Consider the following 16967-nt stretch of genomic DNA (forward strand, 5'->3'; position numbering starts at 1 on the left):
CCCCACCACAGCAGTTGCTCCTCCCTTGACTTTAGTTGTCACCCTTAGTCCCGGTTCTCCAAAAAAAAGTCCCACCCGGGAGACATCAGCAAACTTACGCCAGAAATGGCAAATGCAGAGGAATCCTCACAATGGGCTTTGGTTAAAGCCAGTAGTGCTATGAGAGAACAAGAATCAAGAGGAACCAGTGATTTACATCAAAACTTGGGAGAACTGAGTGTCGGAAATAGAGAGAACTTTGCCATGACCTCTACACCGGTGACTCAGAAGTCTGCTAATTTTGAGACTTTGTTAAATCTTGCCTCTTTTACAAACATCCAGAACTTCTTCGACTTTGTATTCTACGTCATCTTCTGCATTGATGACAGGTAGATCTTGAGTCTTGTAAGAAAATTCACTGAGTATGAGTGGTTTCAGGAGAGAAACGTGGAAGGCATTATGGATGTGGGGCCCAGGTGGTAGCTTCAGACGATAGGTAACTTGGCCAATTGTTGTGTCCGTCAATTCCCGACGCCCTCTCTCCGCCCTCCTTACCTCTTTGGCGCCTCCCTCTTCGTCCGCGGGAAGATTGGCTGCCGCAGCGTTCTGCCGAAGTCCTCCGGCGTCCCTGGACCGGCTAGACGCTGCAAACTGCCATGTTTCCTGGAGGCCTAGGGGCACGCGCGTGGCATGGCCCCGACTGAAGTACCGGCGATGGCGCGAACTTCAGGGGCGTCCCCCGAAGATGATGTCACCTGCGATGAATATATAAGGTCTCGGAATTTGCTAACAGATTGAGTTAGCAAGGGATTGTCTATGGACTCGCTTCGACTTTCCAAACTACTCTGCCTCCTCGAGTTAGCGGGTTACTCTACCTAAGCTTCTCTACCTCCTCGGACTTACTAGAGGTACCTGCTCCTCGGGGCCCTCGCTCTCTCCTTTGTTTCTCAGGTGACACTCCTCGAGGGCCCTCGTTCCCAGACTTACTCGATACTCTCTTCTGCCTGGAAGTCATCATTGCCAACTACATCAGTTACCTGGCTCAAATCTTCTGACCTTCACCCAGAAAGTGCACTTTCCCAACTTTTGGATGTCCTCAATCAGGTCTCTATCCAGTTCATCCATTTGAGGTGGAGGCCTGAAGATCACACCAATAAAAATGGAAGCATCATTTTCTCTTTTTAGGATGGTCCATAATGCTTCTTCTTTACACCACATCCCTTGCAATTCAGTTGTTTGGATATTGTTTTTGACATAAAGAGCTATTCCTCCCTCTTTTCTGTCCTCTCTGTCCTTCCTTAACAAGTTATAGCCTGGAATGGCCGCATCCCAATCATGAGACTCGGTTAACCATGTCTCCATAACAGCAACAATGTCCAATTCTGCCTCTACAATTAGGGCCTGCAGGTCTGGGATTTTATTGCTTAAACTATGAGCATTTGTGGTCATAGCTTTCCAGCTGCTCTTCCTAGTCACCTTTTCTGTTTTTTTTTTTTAACTGATTGATTTTGTTACTTTGCCTTTCTACTTCCTGTATTGCTTGGGGGTGACATTCCATTTCACTGGCCACCTCCTGCCACCCCCACTTCCTAGTTTAAATGCCTGATAATGTATGATCTGAGTTTTTCACTTAGCATCCTCTTTCCTGCCACAGACAAATATAGGCCATCCTTACCATATAATCTTTTATAGCTCCATATACGACCCCAGCCTCCAATGTATCCAAAACCATTTTCCATACACCAGCCAGACATTTTCCATACACCAGCCAGACATTGAAATTATCTATATGGTATAGAGATGTGAATCGGAACCGGAATCGGTTCCGGTTTCGGATTCGTGGACTATCGGGAAATTATTTTTCCCGCGGTCCAGTCGTTGTTTTTTTTTTTTTTTCAATTATCTCTTTATTACTCATTTTCCAAATTTCTACATAAAACATGTTTCATCACAAATCAATAGGCAATCCTAACTTGAAAACATAACAAATATACATAAAAAGTCAATATAATAAACCAAAATGTTTCAAGTTAGATATTAATAATGAGGGGGTCTTTTTTAACTATAACTAATCAAAATGTGAGAGGACATTATCTTTCTTAATTTCAAAGGCTTCTTCTAGAATTGTATCTTGGTTACTATTTAGACATAACTTGTCTTTTAAGAAATTTTCAAGACGTAGTGGCTCATTGAAACTAAATTTTTTACCTTAGAAATTTATAAGGCATTTAGATGGATATCTCAAATAAAACGTTCTATCAATTTCAAGGGACTTACTTTTTAATGCCAAAAACTGTCTCATACGGACCTGTGTATGTCGTGAGACGTCTGGGAATATATATATTTTTTGGCCACAAAATTGCAGATCTTTATTCTTAAAAAATTTCTCTAACAAGTACTCTTTATCTCTCTCAGACATAAAAGATATAAAGAGAGTTGCTCTACTATTACAAATTATATCGCACTGACAGAGAGGAGCACCCGGGAGGAGGTGTGGTGCTTTATGTCCGGGATGGCATAGAGTCCAACAGGATAAACATCCTGCATGAGACTAAATACAAAATTGAATCTTTATGGGTAGAAATCCCTTGTGTGTCGGGGAAGACTATAGTGATAGGGGTATACTACCATCTACCTGGTCAAGATGGTGAGATGGACAGTGAAATGCTAAGAAAAATTAGGGAAGCTAACCAAATTGGTAGTGCAGTAATAATGGGAGACTTCAATTACCCCAATATTGACTGGGTAAATGTATCATCGGGATACGCTAGAGAGATAACGTTCCTGGATGGAATAAATGATAGCTTTATGGAGCAATTGGTTCAGGAACCGACGAGAGAGAGAGCAATTTTAGATCTAATTCTCATTGGAGCACAGGACTTGGTGAGAGAGGTAATGGTGGTGGGGCCGCTTAGCAATAGTGATCATAATATGATCAAATTTGATTTAATGACTGGAAGAGGAACAGTGTGCAAATCCAAGGCTCTCGTGCTAAACGTTCTAAAGGGAAACTTTGATAAAATGAGAAAATTTGTTAGAAAAAAAACTGAAAGGAGCAGCTACAAAAGTAAAAAATGTCCAAGAGGCGTGGTCATTGTTAAAAAATACCATTCTAGATACACAGTCTAGATGTATTCCATACATTAAGAAAGGTGGAAAGAAGGCAAAACGATTACCGGCATGGTTAAAAGGGGAGGTGAAAGAAGCTATTTTAGCCAAAAGATCTTCATTCAAAAATTGGAAGAAGGATCCAACAGAAGAAAATAGGATAAAGCATAAATGTTGGCAAGTTAAATGTAAGACATTGATAAGACAGGCTAAGAGAGAATTTGAAAAGAAGTTGGCTGTAGAGGCAAAAACTCACAGTAAAAACTTTTTTAAATATATCCGAAGCAGAAAGCCTGTGAGGGAGTCAGTTGGACCGTTAGAAGATCGAGGGGTTAAAGGGGAACTTAGAGAAGATAAGGCCATTGCGGAAAGATTAAATGATTTCTTTGCTTCGGTGTTTACTGAAGAGGATGTTGGGGAGGTACCCGTAATGGAGAAGGTTTTCATGGGTAATGATTCAGATGGACTGAATCAAATCAAGGTGAACCTAGAAGATGTGGTAGGCCTGATTGACAAACTGAAGAGCAGTAAATCACCTGGACCGGATGGTATACACCCCAGAGTTCTGAAGGAACTAAAAAATGAAATTTCAGACCTATTAGTAAAAATTTGTAACCTATCATTAAAATCATCCATTGTACCTGAAGACTGGAGGATAGCAAATGTAACCCCAATATTTTAAAAGGGCTCCAGGGGCGATCCGGGAAACTACAGACCGGTTAGCCTGACTTCAGTGCCAGGAAAAATAGTGGAAAGTGTTCTAAACATCAAAATCACAGAACATATAGAAAGACATGGTTTAATGGAACAAAGTCAGCATGGCTTTACCCAAGGCAAGTCTTGCCTCACAAATCTGCTTCACTTTTTTGAAGGAGTTAATAAACACATGGATAAAGGTGAACCGGTAGATGTAGTATACTTGGATTTTCAGAAGGCGTTTGATAAAGTTCCTCATGAGAGGCTTCTAGGAAAAGTAAAAAGTCATGGGATAGGTGGCGATGTCCTTTCGTGGATTGCAAACTGGCTAAAAGACAGGAAACAGAGAGTAGGATTAAATGGACAATTTTCTCAGTGGAAGGGAGTGGGCAGTCGAGTGCCTCAGGGATCTGTATTGGGACCCTTACTTTTCAATATATTTATAAATGATCTGGAAAGAAATACGACGAGTGAGATAATCAAATCTGCAGATGACACAAAATTGTTCAGAGTAGTTAAATCACAAGCAGATTGTGATAAATTGCAGGAAGACCTTGTGAGACTGGAAAATTGGGCATCCAAATGGCAGATGAAATTTAATGTGGATAAGTGCAAGGTGATGCATATAGGGAAAAATAACCCATGCTATAATTACACAATGTTGGGTTCCATATTAGGTGCTACAACCCAACAAATTCCAGAGTTTAATTGTGCGTTGAGTGAAAAAGAACTTTCTCCGAAAGGTTTAAAATGTGCCACACGCTAACTTCATGGAGTGCCCCCATGTCTTTCTATTATCCGAAAGAGTAAATAACCGATTCACATCTACCCATTCTAGACCTCTCATGATTTTAAACACCTCTATCATATCCCCCCTCAGTCGTCTCTTCTCCAAGCTGAAAAGTCCTAACCTCTTTAGTCTTTCCTCATAGGGGAGTTGTTCCATTCCCCTTATCATTTTGGTAGCCCTTCTCTGTATCTTTTCCATCACAATTATATCTTTTTTGAGATTTGGCGACCAGAATTGTACACAGTATTCAAGGTGTGGTCTCACCATGGAGCGATACAGAGGCATTACGACATTTTCCGTTTTATTCACCATTCCCTTTCTAATAATTCCCAACATTCTGTTTGCTTTTTTGACTGCCACAGTACTCTGAACCGAGGATTTCAATGTGTTTTCCACTAAGACGCCTAGATCTCTTTCTTGTGTTGTAGCACCTAATATGAAACCTAACATTGTGTTATTATAGCATGGGTTATTTTTCCCTATATGCATCACCTTGCACTTGTCCACATTAAATTTCATCTGCCATTTAGATGCCCAATTTTCCAGCCTCACAAGTTCTTCCTGCAATTTATCACAATCTGCTTGTGATTTAACTACTCTGAACAATTTTGTATCATCTGCAAATTTGATTACCTCACTCGTCGTATTTCTTTCCAGATCATTTATAAATATATTGAAAAGTAAGGGTCCCAGTATAGATCCCTGAGGCACTCCACTGCCCACTCCCTTCCACTGAGAAAATTGTCCATTTAATCCTACTCTCTGTTTCCTGTCTTTTAGCCAGTTTGTAATCCACGAAAGGACATCGCCACCTATCCCATGACTTTTTACTTTTGCTAGAAGCCTCTCATGAGGAACTTTGTCAAACGCCTTCTGAAAATCCAAGTAGCAGAGCATAAAGAAGTAATTTTGGACCAGAAGGTAGATAACTATGGACAGTACCAAAAACACAGAAGATAGTGCCCTTTAGAAAGCTTGCATTTTACACAAATAGCAGATTGACAGATCTTCATCTGGAAAGCAGTAGTAGGTATATAATAGATTTGCCAGATTAATTTAAATAACAGCTCCCTGAAGGTGGAATTAACAGAGATATTGTATATATTCCCTAAATATCATTTAACATCTGTTACAGAAAGGGTGGCCTTGGGAGGCCTTGCCTTCTTTTATGTGCATGCAGGTTTTGGCTAGATGGAGCAAGAGATGCCATGAGCAGCTGCTGCATGAAAATAAATGATTAAATGATTTCTTTTCTTCGGTGTTTACTGAAGAGGATGTTGGGGAGGTACCCGTACTGGAGGTGGTTTTCATGGGTAATGATTCAGATGGACTGAACGACATCACGGTGAACCTAGAAGATGTGGTAAACCTGATTGACAAACTGAAGAGTAGTAAATCACCTGGACCGGATGGTATATACCCCAGGGTTCTGAAGGAACTAAAAAATGAAATTTCAGACCTATTAGTAAAAATTTGTAACCTTTCATTAAAATCATCCATTGTACCTGAAGACTGGAGGATAGTTAATGTAACCCCCATATTTAAAAAGGGCTCCAGGGGCGATCCGGGAAACTACAGACCAGTTAGCCTGACATCAGTGCCAGGAAAAATAGTGGAAAGTGTTGTAAACATCAAAATCACAGAACATATAGAAAGACATGGTTTAATGGAACAAAGTCAGCATGGCTTTACCCAAGGCAAGTCTTGCCTCACAAATCTGCTTCACTTTTTTGAAGGAGTTAATAAACATCTGGATAAAAGTGAACCGGTAGATGTAGTGTACTTGAATTTTCAGAAGGCGTTTGACAAAGTTCCTCATGAGAGGCTTCTAGGAAAAGTAAAAAGTCATGGGATAGGTGGCGATGTCCTTTCGTGGATTACAAACTGGCTAAAAGACAGGAAACAGAGAGTAGGATTAAATGGACAATTTTCTCAGTGGAAGGGAGTGGGCAGTGGAGTGCCTCAGGGATCTGTACTGGGACCCTTACTTTTCAATATATTTATAAATGATCTGGAAAGAAATACGATGAGTGAGGTAATCAAATTTACAGATGATACAAAATTGTTCAGAGTAGTTAAATCACAAACAGATTGTGATAAATTGCAGGAAGACCTTGTGAGGCTGGAAAATTGGGCATCTAAATGGCAGATGAAATTTAATGTGGACAAGTGCAAGGTGATGTATATAGGGAAAAATAACCCATGCTATAGTTACACAATGTTAGATTCCATATTAGGTGCTACTTCCCAAGAAAGAGATTTAGGCGTCATAGTGGATAAAACATTGAAATCATCGCTTCAGTGTGCTGCAGCAGTCAAAAAAGCAAGCAGAATGTTGGGAATTATTAGAAAGGGAATGGTGAATAAAATGGAAAATGTCATAATGCCTCTGTGTGGGAGTGTGAGCTTAGCTCCTGATACCTGAAAGAGCATGTCAGGGGTTAATTCTAACTTCCCTTTTCTCGGGCCTACACTGGAGGCAGCAGAATTGTGTAAACTTCAGCCTGCCACTAACTGAGACAGGAAATCTGTCTGACAAACCACTTGCACCAGACATGCCTGCACCAGGAATAGATCTCAAACTGTAGCAAACCGAAACTGCTCTCTGCCTACGTCCTCTTGCACTTAGTCAGCTAGTTCAACACATCTTAAACTGCTTCAATGTCCAGTTTATGACCTTTTCCCCTCCCGGCCTGCCAGCTTACACGAAGTCAGCAAAAAGGCCAGGAAGGACATTTATGGTATGATACTGTAACATCCAATGAATGATATATGTATTTGCAAAGAACCAATGATGTGATGACAAATCTGCATGCTATGCTATACTATGGAATTATGTACAATAAAAGGAGCCCCGGGGAAGGAGGAGGGGAGGTGACCTTCCCGGGGACACGCTTCACCACGAATCCTGCCTGATGTGTCTTCATTGCTGCAACATCTGGTGACCAAAACGTGATCCGAGACGTGACAAGCTCCCTGCTCATTCGGCTGGACAAAAAGCCTAGTTGCGCACCGTACTCAGCAGACCTGCTCCTGCAAGCGTAAGTATTTTTTTAAAGTTTTTTTTTTTTTCTCTCTCAGTGAGTCTGCTCCCAAACATTCGAGAGTATGGGAGGTAAATTTTCAGTTCAGCAGAAGTTTCATGCGGAAGAACTGAAAAAAATAGTAAAGAATCATTATTTTGTCACCAAGGAAGAAATAACATAAGTCAAATCAGGGGATGTGGAAAGATTGATAGGAGAAATAGCTTGCCGTTGTTCTTGGTACCCAGAATCTGGAACTCTGAATGTAGAAGATTGGATTAAGATGGGCAATAGCCTGCATACGTCCCCACGTGCTCCCATAAGGCAATTGTTGCTCTGGCAAAAATGCACAGAGGCTCTAGAACACATAAGACTAAAAATCTCAAGGCACCATCTCCAGTTCATGCGTCCTTAGAAACAGACAGTAAAGAAGCAGACAGACTGCCCATCAGCACACCTACTACACACACTCATCCCCACCATATCCGCAAAATCCCTCAGGAACAGCAACTTCGCTGTATCCTCAGCTTCCCATGCCAGAAGCCATGACACAGCCCATTCAGACCTCCCAGCCTTATTCAGAAAAACAGCCCCTAAGCATAATCGAGCCACAACCTGGCCCGCGCGGTGCAGTTCAAATGGGTTTTCACCAGAAACAACAAAACGGAAACCTTACAGGGGAAGAACTGTTAGAAGGACTTCAAGCCTTTCCCATCACAGAAAGGATCAATGATATGGGCGGGAGAGAAATGAATTGGTCCGCCCTTCCCTATAGTGTTCTCAGGGAACTCCGCACAAGCATCAAGGAGACAGGGTTCCATTCCTCTTACACCAGAGGGCTGCTTGAGGCAATGTCTAATGGCTATAAATTAGTTCCCCAAGATTGGAAAGACCTGTTCCGTATGCTCCTCACCCCAGCCCAGTATGTAGTATGGGAATCTGAATACCAAAGGGAAGCATTGATAGCAGGAGCCACTTCGGGTGGCGTCTACTTACCAGAGCAGCTATTTGGATCAGATCAATTTGCCACCATGGAACAACAAGCAATTGGCATACCAGCGGTCGCCTATCCAGCGATTGTCTGCTGCGTAAATAAAGCCTTTAGAAAGGTCCCCGAATCTGGAAAGGTCACAAAGTCATTTATAATGACCCGACAAACAGCGACAGAGCCCTACACACAATTTGTTGATCGCTTACAGGAAGCCATTAGGCGACAGGTAGATAATCCAGAAGCGAGCGTAGAGCTCCTACTAAATTTAGCTTTTGAAAATGCAAATGCCGACTGCCGTAAAGTTTTGCAGTCCATAGTTAGCAGACCTGATTATAACCTAGCAGAAATGCTCAAGGCTTGTGCAGATGTGGGCACCCACGCCTTTCAGATGGATGCCCTCGCTGTTGCCCTACAGAAAGGTCAATTTCACAAACCCAAAGGCACGTGTTTTAACTGTAAGAAACCCGGCCATTTTAAACAGCATTGTCGAGCCCCAGGTGGCAGGGCGTATAAAGGAACCAATTCTGCAGGGGACTCTAGGTCACGACCAAAAACTGTGTGCCCAAAATGTAAGAAAGGGTTCCACTGGGCAAATCAGTGCCGAAGTACCACTCAGGGAAACTAGATTCCGGACCAGCGACAAGCCCCAGCCCAATTGTCGCAGCCCCTAAGATCCGGGCGCAATCAACCACAGCGGAAATCATTGGCAGTGCCGGCATAGATCTTATTAACCAAGACACAAAATTTGTAGCATTCCCAGGGCAGGTCACTCTGATGCCCTCTCAGCTCACAGGCCCTCTGCCCGAACAAACTGTCAGGCTGATTCTACCCTGGTCCACTGCAGGCAAGGCAGGGATCTATGTCATTCCAGGGGTTGTAGATTCTGATTATGAAGGTACTATTATGATCCAATTCGAAACCAAATCCTCCCTCACATTGCGCAAAGGGGACTTCCGGGCACAGCTAGTCATGGTCCCCTGTGTCTTGCCTGTAGGAGGACAGCAGACTGCCAGAGGCTCCAGCGGCTACAGATCTACCCGAGCCCCAGCACTGCATCCTAGCATTTTAGCAGTGACACAGGCAATCAGAAAAGAGAAACCAAGGAGAACCTACTTGCTAGATGGTAAGCCCTTTGAAGGCATTTTAGTTTCAGGAGCCGATGTGTCATTCATAACCACAGATAACTGGCCCACCGACTGGCCAACAGTAGACTCCCCCTCGGTGTGGGGGGTGGGAGGAAGACAGCTGGCCCGCCGCAGTGCTCGCTGGCTAACAGTAACAAATCCCTCCGGCTCAGGCACAGCAAACTTAAAACCAGTAATCCTTCCCATCCATATTAACCTGTGGGGACGAGATTTGATGAGTCAGTTTCAAGCCCAAATAGTACTAGAAGATTAAGCATGTTTCACAGTAAACCCACTGCTCTTCCATTAACTTGGAAATCCACCACACCCATCTGGGTAGAGCAGTGGCCCCTGCCTAACGATAAGCTTCAGGCCCTCAATGAATTGGTACATGATCAATTAGCTGCTGGTCATATTGAGACCACTGTTAGTCCGTTTAATACACCTGTTTTTGTAATTAAAAAGAAATCAGGGAAGTGGAGACTTCTCCACGATCTCCGAGCCGTCAATGCTATTCTGCAACCTATGGGTCCGCTTCAGTGCGGCACTCCAAATCCAAACATGATTCCTAGAGATTATCAAATTTTAATAGCAGATCTGAAAGACTGCTTTTTCACTATACCACTTTGTGAAAAGGACAAACAATTCTTTGCCTTTACAGTCCCTGTTTTAAATAATCAGAGACCGATTAAACGTTATCAATGGACTGTTTTACCACAAGGAATGTTGAACAGTCCCACATTATGCCAATACTTTGTAAACAAAGCATTGCAAGGGTTTCGAAAGCGTTACCCACAAGCATTACTTTATCATTATATGGATGCTATATTGGTAGCCGCAGCTCTAATCCCAGATGACTGGCTACCCCATCTATCCTCAGAACTAGCCAAATCTGGGTTGAAAATTGCCCCTGAAAAGGTGCAAAAACATGAACGATTTCTATATTTAGGTCATAAGATGCTACAGACTTACTCCAGCCCTCAAATTCCACAGCTAAAAGTGAACGATGCCTTTACATATGTACAATTACAGCAATTGCTGGGATCAATCAATTGGTTACGCCCTTATATAGGTCTGCCCACTTATTTGCTAAGCCCTTTATTTGACGCTTTAAGGAACAGAACAAGTCCAGCAGAATTGATTACGTTAACACCACAGCAGAAAAAGATTTTTCAACAGGTCAATGAAGCATTAAAATTGATATGGGTAGACAGATGCACTGAAAACATTCCTCTCACTTTAATTCTGATTCCAACCGAAAAACAGCCTACAGAAATTTTAACACAGTTAGTCGAGAAGCAGACAGGAAATAAAACATTAATCATTGAATGGCTCTACTTGCCACATACCCCTTCGCATACACTTAGCACGCTACTGCTTATGCATGCAGAATTAATCTTTAAGGGACGAGAACGTAGCAGAGTTTTACTAGGACTTGATGTGACCAATATAATTGTCCCTTTACCTTTAAGAGACTGGGAACGGATGCTAAGTCAATCTGCAGCATTGCAAGCTGCGCTCACAGAATATGTGGGAAAAATTTCCTACCACATTCCAGCAGACCCCCATATCCTTGCATTCAATCAGGTTCCACTCTCCGTTTATCCAGGCCTATCACCCGCTCCCTTACCACAAGCGCAGACTGTCTTCACTGACGGTGGCTCAAAGTGGGGGGCGGTCGCCTGGCAAGTGCAGGGAAATTGGGTAACCAAAATTACGCCACCCCAGCAGTCAGCGCAAAGGGCAGAACTAGCTGCAGTCATTCTCGCGTTGCAATGTTTTATGAATGCTGATTTAAACATTATTTCTGATAGCAGGTATGTTTGTAATGTTGCTTCTTCTCTTCCTGGAGCATATGCAACCCCTTCATTAGATGAGAACCTGCTATCCCTTTTTCTGATGCTGCAGTCAGCACTCCAAAGCCGCAGACATCAATTCTACATTGCCCACATTAGAAGCTACAAGCCTTTCCCTGGATGTATTTCTGAAGGCAATCCTGTTGCAGATGCAGCCACAAAACAAGCAGTACTTACTGTGACACCATGAAATAGCCATACCATGTTTCATCAAAATGCAAAGTCCATCGCAAAACAATTTAATATTCCACTAGAACAAACCCGAGCCATTGTGCAGCAATGCCCCCAGTGTTCACAAGTCACCTCTGCCCCTTCCATGGGCGTGAACCCACGAGGCTTACGTGCTAATGAAATCTGGCAGATGGATGTTACCCAATACCCCTCATTTCCCCCCTGGAAATTTCTACATGTAACCATTGATACTTTTTCACATTTTCTCTGGGCCACACCCCAGAAAGGGGAAGCTACCAAGCATGTTATTAATCACTGTATAAAAACATTTTCCATAATGGGATTACCCTCTGTTCTGAAAACCGATAATGGCCCTGCTTACAGCAGCCATTCTTTTGCTGAATTTTGCCAACAATGGAACATTAAACACATATTTGGCATACCCTTCAACTCCACAGGGCAAGCAATTGTGGAAAGAGCCAATCACACCCTAAAAACAGCTCTGGATAAACACAAACAAACAGTGGGGAATGCCATTGGACTCCCCCCTAAACAGGACTGGCTGAACAAAGTATTGTTTACTTTGAATCATCTAAACATATTAAATTCAAATCAGACCACAGCCGTGGATAATCATTATGGACTAGGGTCAGTCACCCACAGCCACCAGTTTTGTACAGACTATTACCTAATCCTGTCTGGCATGGCCCTGCTCCCTTACTAATGTGGGGACGCAGGCATGCTTCTGTGCTTTCTCCCACAGGCCCAATTTGGGTGCCAAGCTGGTGTGTCAAGCCGTGGAAAGATGAAAAGGCGTCCAGATCCACAAAACCCGATCCCAAACTTCTCCCTGAGCCTCCACCACCTTCAGAAGGACAGAGACCGGACTCCCCGCAAAAAGCAGCACCGGATGACCTGGGGACAGATCAAAGCGCTATCTGACCAATCTGCACAATTCTTGGAACAGCAAGGCCTTGAGAAAACTCCAGAGAACTTATTAGCTGCCTTTTCTTACCTGAATGCCAACTCATTAGCACTTGTGTTCTGCATTCTCATGTTTTGCTTTATCTCCCCAGCAATGGCACCCGCGCCCGAACAAGGACTCTGGCAAGATAACATGTACATCATCGATGCGCAAAACTTATCACACCTGTTGAATCAAACAGACTGTTGGATCTGCATACACATGCCAACACATACTCGAGGAGGACTAATGATGCACGCCGTGCCACTTAATCTTACAGGATGGACTACTTACCCTTGGCCGAGAGGAAGGTATCCCCTTAACTCTCCAATTGACAATACCATAATACCCATCGGTAGTCGTATTCAAGAGACTGCTGCATTGTGTTGGGAATATGATCCCGGGGATGGTGAGGGACTTCAGGTGGGGAAATATCCATATTGTAGCCGAACCATTGTATTAGAAGAAGTCATGATTAGATCGTACTCTAATGTAACAGCACACCCAGAATTCTCACAAAATATCACAGAATATTTGCATAGCTTTACCCACTATATGTGCAATTGGCTGATCTTAGGATGCTCAATGGGAGAAACAAAAAGGTGTGAAAGAGGAGAAAAATTCTCAGATGGGCAATTTGGCTTGTGTGAATATGTATCCGCAATGGTTCAACAAGTCAAACAGCCCTGTAGCTGGTCCACTAACCAGATAGGGAACATTTGGATGTTATGTGGGCGTAGAGCATATATGCACATTCCCCCAAAATGGAGAGGCAGATGCACTCTAGGCTACCTCCTCCCCTCATACTATGCAGTCAAAAATTTACCTAAAGCAAGGCTCCGCAACAAAAGGGAGGCAATCAAGAGTCCCATAGATAAGTATACAGAAACTCAGGTAGCTAGAAGCCTGTTTCCCCCAATGGGAACAGCTATGACTTACAGAGATTTACACATCCTTGCTAACTGGACGACTGCTCTATTTAATCAGACAGTCCATGCTTTAAAACTACTCACAACAGAAGTTTCTCAGATTAGAGAGGTAGCATTACAGAACCGTTAATCTGTAGATACAGTCTTAGCTTCGAAAGGAGGAGTATGTGCCTTAATTGGATCTCATTGCTGTGTATACATATCAAATTATAAAGCAAATCTCACACATACCATAGAGCAGATGGAGACCATGATTGCAGAAGCACCGCTCTCAGAGAGAACACCGGTATCTCCCTGGGACTGGCTATGGTCCTGGCTTCCTGATACCGGTGGTCTCAAACGAATCATTCCTATTGTAATCATGTTAATTGTCTTATTTATTTGCTTGTGCTGCTGCATTCAATGCATACCCAATCTTGTGTCTATGCTGAAACCTCACTTTACACCTGGATATAAAGATGTCTTGTATGCTGCTTAATAGGGAATCATGAGCCCTACAGTAGTTGGCACACCAAGCTGCATAAGCTCTAGGTGATATGGGGAATCAAGAGCCCTGCGGCAGCTGGCACACCACGCCGACTCAACCCTTCTCTCCCCATCTCCCCTTCTCTATCTCCAGCTTATACACAAAGCACAGCAAATTCCAGAATGGGTCTCAAGCATGGATACAGAGATTTTCTTTATGCTGCTTAATAAAAACAAAAGGGTGAGATGTGGGATTGTGAGCTTAGCTCCTGATAGCTGAAAGAGCATGTCAGGGGTTAATTCTAACTTCCCTTTTCTCGGGCCTACACTGGAGGCAGCAGAATTGTGTAAACGTCAGCCTGCCACTAACTGAGACAGGAAATCTGTCTGACAAACCACTTGCACCAGAAATGCCTGCACCAGGAATAGATCTCAAACTGTAGCATACCGAAACTGCTCTCTGCCTACTTCCTCTTGCACTTAGTCAGCTAGTTCAATACATCTTACATCAATACACGCTGGGCGACTGCTACTACTGCGTGGCCGGCTGCCCGGAGCCCCGCCGTGACCATGCCTATTGCTGCATCGAGATGGGCTTGGGCATGATCGCCGCCATTGAGCAGTTCTGCCAGGAGAAGAAGGAGATGGTGAACATGCGGGTGGGGGTGCACACGGGAACGGTGCTCTGCGGAATCCTGGGCATGCGGAGGTTCAAGTTCGACGTCTGGTCCAACGACGTCAACCTGGCCAACCTCATGGAGCAGCTGGGGGTGGCAGGCAAGGTGCACATCTCGGAGGCCACGGCCAAGTACCTGGATGACCGCTACGAGATGGAGGACAGCCAGGTGGTGGAGCGCGTGGGGCCGGCGGTGGTGGCGGACCAGCTGAAAGCTTCAACTACACTCTTCTAACAAACCAACCAGAAGGGCATACCAGAACAGAATGATCACCCAACCTGCAAAATCTACCCTGAGGAAACGCGCTCTATCCACAGCGGGCCCGTCACTCTGGAACTCACTACCACCGGACCTCCGCCTAGAACCGTGCCATACAACGTTCAAGGTGAAACTCAAGACTTGGCTCTTCCTTCAAGCTTTCCCAGAGAGCTAAAGCAGGAAGAACAAACATCCAGCCTTGTCTTACCACAATAATGTAATGCTCACATTGAGTCAGTTTTTTTGTTCCAAGTTGTTACCTAAGTTGATCTTAGTTGTTTCTTAATATAATATATTACACTGTATTATAGTTCTTCTGTTCATTATATTATATTTGATATGTTCCATGTAAACCGCCTACCCGGCGATAGCTATATCTGTTAAATGTGAACCGGAGTGATATGTATTGTATACAGGAACTTCCGGTATATAAAAACCAATAAATAAATAAATAAATAACATCTTAAACTGCTTCAATGTCCAGTTTATGACCTTTTCCCCTCCCGGCCTGCCAGCTTACATGAAGTCAGCAAAAAGGCCAGGATGGGCATTTATGGTATGACGCTGTAACATCCAATGAATGATATATGTATTTGCAAAGAACCAATGATGTGATGACAAATCTGCATGCTATGCTATACTATGGAATTATGTACAATAAAAGGAGCCCCGGGGAAGGAGGAGGGGAGGTGACCTTCCCGGGGACACGCTTCACCACGAATCCTGCCTGATGTGTCTTCATTGCTGCAACACCTCTGTATCGCTCCATGGTGAGACCGCACCTTGAATATTGTGTACAATTCTGGTCGCCGCATCTCAAAAAAGATATAATTGCGATGGAGACGGTACAGAGAAGGGCTACCAAAATGATAAAGGGGATGGAACAGCTCCCCTATGAGGAAAGACTAAAGAGGTTAGGACTTTTCAGCTTGGAGAAGAGACGGCTGAGGGGGATATGATAGAGGTGTTTAAAATCATGAGAGGTCTAGAACGGGTAGATGTGAATCGTTTTTTAACTCTTTCGGATAAAAGAAAGACTAGGGGGCACTCCATGAAGTTAGCATGTGGCACATTTAAAACTAATCGGAGAAAGTTTCACTCAACGCACAATTAAACTCTGGAATTTGTTGCCAGAGGATGTGGTTAGTGCAGTTAGTATAGCTGTGTTTAAAAAAGGATTGGATAAGTTCTTGGAGGAGAAGTCCATTACCTGCTATTAATTAAGTTGACTTAGATAATAACCACCGCTATTACTAGCAACGGTAACATGGAATAGACTTAGTTTTTGGATACTTACCAGGTTCTTATGTCCTGGATTGGCCACTGTTGGAAACAGGATGCTGGGCTTGATGGACCCTTGGTCTGACCCAGTATGGCATGTTCTTATGTTCTTAATAGGAGATGTGTGCCCTTGGACCTCGGTGAACCCAGAGAGGAGCTCCGGGGAAACACCGAAGCTGGTGAGACAAATCCATGTCTGGGTCAAGACCAAGCCAGTCTCCTGCCGACCTGCACCTCAGTGAGACCAACCACCCTTGGTTGGTCTCTGAGTGGTCCTCTGACTACTCCAAGCCCTTTCGGACCTGCCGCTGGGAACGGCAATGGCAGCAGGCCAGACAGGAGACGAGGGCAGACAAAGGCTCTGGAACATGAAGACTGAGACAGGAGACTTGGGGCATGAAGACTCAGACGAGAAGCTTGAGATGTGAAGACTCAGACGAGAACTTGAGCACAAAGACTCAGGATCAAGGTTTTAGGAACAAGTACTGGTTTGAGGCTGCAACGCAGCGCACCCTACACAGCCCACAGCCCATGGACTGGTCGCGGACCATGCTTGAGTGCAGAGCAGACTCCAGACGAATACATGGTAGTTGAAGCCGGAACATGGCGAAGATTCAGTAGAAGCCTGTGCTAAGGTGCGGCCTACACAGCCGCC

At 43.8% G+C, this 16967-nt stretch overlaps 1 pseudogene; it reads left to right on the forward strand.

Moving 5' to 3' along the window:
* The first annotated feature begins 105 nt into the window (after window positions 1-105).
* LOC115089367 lies at window positions 106-15104 on the forward strand (annotated as a pseudogene).
* The last annotated feature ends 1863 nt before the right edge of the window (window positions 15105-16967 follow it).

This window comes from Rhinatrema bivittatum, chromosome 4 (assembly GCF_901001135.1).
Source record: "Rhinatrema bivittatum chromosome 4, aRhiBiv1.1, whole genome shotgun sequence".
NCBI lineage: Eukaryota > Metazoa > Chordata > Amphibia > Gymnophiona > Rhinatrematidae > Rhinatrema > Rhinatrema bivittatum.